The sequence below is a fragment of the Fragaria vesca genome, linkage group LG6 (assembly GCF_000184155.1).
Source record: "Fragaria vesca subsp. vesca linkage group LG6, FraVesHawaii_1.0, whole genome shotgun sequence".
NCBI lineage: Eukaryota > Viridiplantae > Streptophyta > Magnoliopsida > Rosales > Rosaceae > Fragaria > Fragaria vesca.
This window is the reverse complement of record NC_020496.1, coordinates 34,487,595-34,494,671: the sequence shown is the minus strand read 5'-3', so window position 1 is coordinate 34,494,671 and position 7,077 is coordinate 34,487,595. Positions and strand designations below refer to the sequence as shown.

The 7,077-nt window shown below is 33.0% G+C and overlaps 1 non-coding gene across 1 annotated transcript; it reads right to left on the bottom strand.

Moving 5' to 3' along the window:
- Positions 1–122: 122 nt before the first annotated feature.
- Positions 123–194, bottom strand: TRNAP-AGG. Its single transcript has one exon. It is a non-coding gene; the product is annotated as a tRNA-Pro (tRNA).
- Positions 195–7,077: the final 6,883 nt, after the last annotated feature.

Genomic DNA, 7,077 nt, shown 5'->3' with positions numbered 1-7,077 from the left:
GGGTGGGGGGAAGTGAAATGTCAAAAGCCCAATAATCAGTTTGGGCCAGGCCAGAGGTGAGGAGGTGATGAAAAAACCAGAGGTGAGGAAAAAACCAGAGGTGAGGAAAAAATATAAAGAAGGGGGCATTCCGAGAATTGAACTCGGGACCTCTCGCACCCTAAGCGAGAATCATACCACTAGACCAAATGCCCTTTATGTTCTTTGTGGCCACAAAAATTTTATATACCCTTTCTCGAAAAAGATAATGGGCTTATAAATGTAACAATCACTGTAAGCACTCTGTTTTTGGGCTTAATAATAACTTCGAATTAATCACCCAAACTGGTCAAAGGTAAGCTCGAGTAGCGAAGTAGTATGGTGGACAAATGATCAAGAATATAGGATAATAGGGATTTATGTGCCAAACGGTTGATCACTACCAATTTGATCTCGCAAATACAATTAAATTCAAACGATATAAATCCCATGGTCGTGATATTGACAAAATTAATTTAGAGACAGACTAAATTACTATAGAGAAGCTTAGTAATTGAGGCTCCGCCACTCGGCCGGGACAAAAACTTTTTGGAAGGTTCCACACCCTCATGAAGCTGCCGCAATTTGGTATATGGCAGAGCAATATATTTTGGTATAATTATTTTTCAACTTAGGGGGGTGTATTGTATTTGGATTCATACAGACTTATTTTAATCAATTGACTTTTTGAAAAGTCTATAGACTCTTTGAAAAGTTCATAGACTTTCACTGATTTCTTAAAACCATCGATTTTTAATCACAGACTTTAACTGATTTCTGAAATCTACAGATTTCATATGAATGACTTATGTAGATTTCTTAATACTTACAGAGTTACATAAAAGGAAAAAAAATAAAGATGCAATGACAAACACATAATGACACCGATTATAAGTTTAGTGCTCATCTATTTAATTTCGATGCATACCGTTGTAATATTTGATTGAAATACATAAACGTAAGTAACAAAAAAAAACTAATATTAACTTAACTAACATGCATACTTATACGTTAACCAAAGACACATATTCTAAAGTGGGACATTAGATGTTCACAGTTTAATTCATGTACGCTAATATAATAATATATGATCATGTGGTTCTAATATCAAGAGTTAGTATATAACATTTAGGTTATCGAGGGTTCCAAGCATTACAATTGAAATACAACAAAATATTAACATTCAAAAAACATTGAAAAGAATAGGTAGAATAGAACATTGATAGCACAAAATATTATAAAAAAGAAAAAAAAATAGATGTATTGTAGGATCAACCTATTCACATGTAAAGAGAAAGTCTATCGTAGACTTTTCCAAATCTTTGCTTTAGTGGATGGAAAAATATTGGAGTTTGGTGTGTGTAATTTACACTACAAAGTCCACAATTATCCATGAGTTATTAATTCCATAAGTATGAATGATATTTTGAATACATCTGAACTTCTATTCATTTTATAAAGTCTTAATTGAATACCTCTGAACTTTGGTGGAATTCATAATGATTTTTTAAAATCTAGTTGAATACACCCAGACTTTGATAGATTTTTAAAAGTCAGTATTGAATACACCTAGACTTTCAAATTCCATAAACTTCTTTAAAACTTCCACTAATTCCATATACAATACACCCCCCTTAGTCATTTATTTGTTTTGATTAAGAGAGCTCTAGAAGATTTGACTTTTCTGATATTCTTCTTGGTAATTAATAAGGTTACAACTTAGTCACAATGCAAAGAGAAATACTATTGGACATTTAACTTACTTGTTTCGTTCTGTGGTAAAATTGAACACAAAACTTTTCTGATATTCTTCTTGGTAATTAATAAGGTTACAACACTAAACTATATATAGAACACAAAACTTTTCTGATATTCTTCTTGGTAATTAATAAGGTTACAACACTAAACTATATATAGAAGAGGTTAAGTGAGAAACACTTCATCGCACATACTTCTCTTTCACACACAAGACTAACCCTAAAGAAACAAGGCAACACAACTGTGTAGCACTAAAACCGAAATCACCATGCTCATGTTGTTGTTGTTGCTGCTGCTGCTTTAAGAGACTGCTGCTGCAGAAGAAGAGACCAACAACACCATGCATCCCAACCATATCTGTCATACACTCACATATATCTCACCCATGTTCCGTAGCAGCTATACTAGGTTGCATACGAGAGCCATACCTCCAATATTCCTCCAATACGTCCAAATTTGTATCCTATATTTCTAATCAAAACTTTGTTTATATTTGGCTCTTAAAAAACCAAGTTTGTGTTCTTCAAAAAAAACAAAAAACAAAACAAAACCAAGTTGCGAGAACACCGGCAAAGACCCTTTGCCTAATTGCTGAACTAGTCTCCAGTCCTCGATCTCTTACTCTTATTAACGATTATTATTTGGTTCAGGAGTATAGCTACGGAACTCCTATCCCCAAAGGCCAATCATCAAGTAAACCGGCCCCATGAGAGGCGCTAATCAAAGTAAAACCGTAGTACTGTGTGTACATAACGTACATGAAAAGAACTTTAATCTAATTTAACTATATTTCCACAGTTGTAATTAATAATTGCTTTAAGATTTTGAAAAGGTCAAAATGACAAAAAATTACGTACGTCCGTATGTACCATTTTCCAAATCCCACATGTCAAAATACTTGATAAAAATACAGTATGCAACAAATTCTGGAATACAAATGATGATGATCTTGCAAAAACATACATATATATAGAGTCAAGACACTGTGCGAGACAGCGAGAGTGTATTTTTAACGCGTGGAAACTATAATAATGAAAAAACATGCACCATCCCTTTTAGAGTAATTTTAAATACGCACCCCTAATCTCTTAATACACATCCCTTACTTAATACACCACTCATCTAGTTTTTCATTTCAATATTATACTAAATACACATCCCAAATTGCCTAAAATACCCTCAATATCTAAAACTAATAATAATCTGTTATTTAATATAATTATTATATATTTACTATTTTATAACTCTCTTTACGTATTATTTTTTATTTTCTGTTAGATTTTTTTAATCGGGTTAGAAATTTTTTCTTGATATTTTTCAATTTATAATCAAAAGAGTAATATTATATTCGAAATCCAAATCTCCAATATCACATCAATCGGCTAGAATTTGAAGAAAAAAAATATTGAACATACATAATTTTTTCAAAGTTAAGAAACTAGTAAAAGTACAATAGCATAAAAACTAGTCTTTAGTCTGCAGGATAAAAACTAAAGTTGATAAAAAAAACCAAATAGATCGGTAAATAGTACATGTGATTACGACTGTAATCAAAATTCAGGTGATGAATTTTGGAGAAGAGGTTTTTATTTCTTTTCTCTTGATGCATAATAATAGTGGAAAAGAGTTAAGGTTTTAAGGAAGAGGAAGTTTTCTTTTTTCCCCTAATAATTGATGGATGTTTTTGTAATTAAACATATCTATCAAATGTGATGTGAAATATAAAATAATAGGGGTGTGTATTAAGAAATTAGAGGCGTGTATTTAAAATTTCTCTCCCTTTTATTCTTTGAAGACTGCATATATAAATATACTATATTCAATCATGGGGCAGATATGTGGCACCTAGAATTATAATTAATATTATAACTTGAATTTTATTCATTAGATTTAATCGTAATTAACGGTTGAGATAAGTCTTTAAAACTAAACAATTTGCTTTTCTTTTCTTTTCTTTTAATTTAAATCAATTTAGGTATCTTTCTATGAATTTAGAATACAATTAATACGGATTAAGAGGGTGTTAATTGACTTCCTATTGAAACTCATCGTCCTCTTTTGTTTTTCTATTGAAACTCATCTATTTGAAAGAAAATGAGACAAAAAAATATATCAGATCACATTCGAAAATTGGCCAAGTTTCAATCTTCTCTACCTCTTTCTCATCTTTTTTTTTTCATCAGGATGACAAAACTAAATCAAGAGATTCAGCATCTTCTAATTGAAATTAATCGCTATAGATGATCGAGTACTTTGATATATAAATTGACTCCCATTTTAATGGTTTCTCTGCTCATGATTACCTTTTTTTTCAGGGAAGATATTAATCCTTACTTATGACTATCAATGGGAAACCATTAAGGCATTAACTCCCTCTTAATCGTATTCTAAATTCATAGTAGGTAATCACCCATTTTTATTGTGTATTTAATAGAAAGATGGAAAAATATCCTAAATTGATTTAAAGAAAATGATTTAATTTTTTATGACTTATCTTAACCGTTAATTACTCTTAGATCTAATGGATGATATTCTAGTTATAATATTAATTATAATTTTAGATGCCATGGATTTGTCCGCTTCAATCATATAACTATATATATTCCAAAAGCTGAGGCGTTGGTCGACTCGATCTTATATATGCATGCATGGTTTCATTTCCCTTGACTAGTTGGTTCTTCAAAATCGATCTCAACAGTGGTTACATGATCATCTTTTTTTGCAGGAAATACCTGATCAAGATGTGAATGCTAAGACATGAAAGAAGGATCGATCGTGTATAGTAATAACTTATAACCCAAGTTATTTTGGGGCATGATCCATCGATCTAGCTAGTGGAATGAAGTAGATCGATCAGCTCAATCTCCGGCCATCTGGAAGTCGATGCAAGTGGGTTATATATTAGGATGGCTTCTAATATATTGCAATGGAGTTCCGATCGAGTTGCAGCTGGTTTGAAAGAGACGCAGTACAATAATGCAGTTAATTGAACTTAAAGAGTTTGGATTCGTCCGTTTCCGTTGACAACGGTTGATAGCAATAGGAGTGTCATCTTATGGAGAAATTTTAGGTTTTTAATATGTTAATGAAGTCTCCGGTCTCCACTTTGATCTCGCTGATTAAGAAAAATGATTTGTGTAGATTTTTAATTAGAAGATATATCATGTTTTGGAATCAAATTTGCCAACCAACACCAGTTTTAGTCATGTATGACCAACCAATCAAAAAAAAGAGAGAGAGCAAAGAGAGCAGAGAGAGAGAGTGAGAGTTGATTGGCTGGTCATACATGACCAACACTGGTGCTGGTTGGCAAATTTGATTCCTCATGTTTTACGCTCAAGTTCTCATTTGTAAGTGATTAATAAAAAGTCTTTATATATCGAGTTCTAGAAATAGGAGAAAGTATTTGCAAGCTGAATTGTGATGGTTTTGTAGTGATTCTATACAATTCCCTTCCAGAAGGGTATCCCGTTTTGAAATTAAAATGTTCACCTCCTTATTTCGCTCACTTTCAGGTCGTATTTCCACAACTCCACATTTCAGTGTCTAAAACACAGTGTGTAAATCATTTTTGCAAAGTTCTAACATGTATTTTGACAATCAAAGCCACACATTCCCTAAATACCTACCCACATATGAATCCTACAAAAAATTAGCCAAAATGAAAAATGTTTAACCATTTGATTAGCACAATATTCGTTTTAATTTTATCTAACGGCCTACAATTGTTTAAGTCAATTTAAATGACCAAATGATTACCAAATGTTTATGGAATTAGTTGATATTTTGTAGACATGTTTCTTGCATATAAATATACAGGATCAACAGTTGAGATCGTTAAATGAAGTCATCTATTAATGTAAAATAGTAGAAATCCTCAAATTCTTAAAGTAAGGAGGTTCTCTTTAGATCCTCCATATATATATATATATATATATATAGTCCCTATCCAGAGCGAAGCTTCGTTCTGAAATTAAAGTGTGAAGTTCTTTATTTGACACATTTTTCGGTCATATTTCCACATCTCCACCGTTCAGTTTATTGATATTAATGTATATGTATAGATCATTCATACAAAATTTCATTCAAATTGATGATCGTTTAGGTACCGAATTAGGTTAAATAAATGAACGAACCATAAATATGTCTAACCAGAACTGTTTGTGTAAATCACAATTATGAACACCCAAACGATCATCAAATTTGATGAAATTTTGCAGAAGTGATCTATGCATTTGGTTCTACAAACTGAACGGTGAAGATGTGGAAATATGACTGAAAAGTGTGTCAAATAAGGAACTTCACACTTTAATTTCAGAGCAAAGCTTCGCTCTGGATAGGGACTATATATATATATATATATATATATATATATACAGCCCGGATCAGGAGCGGATGTCCGCACCACCCTTAAAGTGCGGACGTCGCCGATTTATCCACCTTCAGGGCGTCGACAACGACGCTTCTCTTGCTGAACGGATAATAGACCTTGATAGTGAGCTTCCTTTTGCCAGTGGACTCGCTGGCTACAAGTTTGCAGCCAATCTTGATCGAATAGCCCCAGTTGCTGCCCAGAGCTCCGATCCCGATCTCCTTGACCTTCTTCTTCATGTCAACGCCATCCCGAAGGCATCTGGTGTTCATTCGGCAAGAGAAGCGCCGCCATCGACACCTTGAAGGTGGAGAAATCGGCGACATCCGCATTTTAAGGGTGATGCGGACGTCCGCCTCTGACCGGGGCTGTATATATATGAAAAATATATGTATGATCAAGAGACTTTGAGATCCATATGTCAGGTTTTAGCGAAATTTCTCATTTGTAAGTGCTCAAGAAGTCTTTATCGAGTTTGAAAGTTTGCAGGCTCAATTCTGATGGTTTTGTGCTATTGAACTTGATCATATATTAGAGTCGGTGTCATAAAACGAGACTTTGAAATCTCATTCATACGCGACGTTAAAAATAAATTTGAACAAGTCAAGTAATTCTAATTGATGAAGCTCAAGTTTAATGAAACAGCGTTAGGTCTGTCGCAGAGGGATTGTCATTTTACAGATGAAAGAGCTATCACGACAAAGATATTAGGTAATTTCATTTTCGAGGAAAGTGCCATAATATAAATAAGAATAAATTTCAGTTTACCCCCCTGAACTTTAGGTCTAAAATCAGTTCGATACCTCATCTTTTTTTTTAATCAGTTTCATCCCTAAACTTTCAAAATGACATCAATCTCGATCAAAATAACTAAAATAGCCCTTGTTAATCTTTTTACCTCAATTTTTTACCCTCTCTCTCTCTCTCTC